Genomic DNA, 1,001 nt, shown 5'->3' on the forward strand with positions numbered 1-1,001 from the left:
AAAGAAAGGAATGCTTTAAAAACAAGAATTTGACTTTACCAGCCACACACAGACTCAGACATAACCTGAAATTTAGGAATGTCTGTGACACAAATGTCAAAATGACGGTCCCCCAAAAAAATTCCCAGCAATTTTATTTAATAATTGTGGTTTCCACTTCATTTTGTCCCACAATAGACAGCAACCACCGTGACCCGAATCCCAATAATACGGATGACACGGATGCAGGAGAGAGAAGTGATGAAAGATGCTGAAAGGGATACGCCTGAGTACACACACTTGAAAGGAAAGGAAGAAAGAAAAAAAGAACAAGAAAATAAATTAAAAAAGAAAGCAAAGACGAATGGGGAAAACCACACGAGAAATGCGTAAATGTTTTTTTTGGGAAAAAATAACTACAGCAAACAAAAAAGTAACCACCAAGAAAAACCCACAAAAAACAGACCGTGATTAAAATCGCATTCCACGTTTTTACATTTAGTCAAGTTTTTTTCAATTTTTCGATAAATGTCTTTGATGACGTCACATCCGGATTTTTGTAAAAGTTGAGGCGGCACTGTCACACCCTCATTTTGATTGAAATTTTTGTAAAGCAATCTTCGACGAAGGCCGGACTTCGGTATTGCATTTCAGCTTGGTGGCTTAAAAAAATAATTAAAAATCTGAAAATTGTAATAAACAACTTTTTTTATATAAAACGATCCAAATTTACGTTCATCTTATTCTACATCATTTCCTGATTCCAAAAACATATAAATATGGGTTTTTTGGATTAAAAACAAGCTCTGAAAATTAAAAATATAAAAATTATGATCAAAATTAAATTTCCGAAATCGATTTAAAAACAATTTCATCTTATTCCGTGTCGGTTCCTGATTCCAAAAACATATAGATATGATATGTTTGGATTAAAAACACGCTCAGAAAGTTAAAACGGAGAGAGGTTCAGAAATGCGTGCTATGCAGCACAGCGAAACCACTACCGCGCTAAACAGGCTCGT

General features: G+C 34.4%; 1 protein-coding gene across 2 annotated transcripts in view; it reads left to right on the forward strand.

Annotated features, from left to right (window-relative positions):
- Positions 1-689, forward strand: part of LOC138975197 (uncharacterized) — a 56,087-nt gene extending 55,398 nt beyond the window's left edge. For both annotated transcript variants that reach the window (XM_070347852.1, XM_070347853.1), the window contains one exon: positions 1-689. This exon is cut by the window's left edge and continues 1,792 nt beyond it. The gene's annotated coding sequence lies outside the window, so the exon portion shown is untranslated.
- Positions 690-1,001: the final 312 nt, after the last annotated feature.

This window comes from Littorina saxatilis, linkage group LG9 (assembly GCF_037325665.1).
Source record: "Littorina saxatilis isolate snail1 linkage group LG9, US_GU_Lsax_2.0, whole genome shotgun sequence".
In the NCBI taxonomy this organism is placed as follows: Eukaryota; Metazoa; Mollusca; class Gastropoda; order Littorinimorpha; family Littorinidae; genus Littorina; species Littorina saxatilis.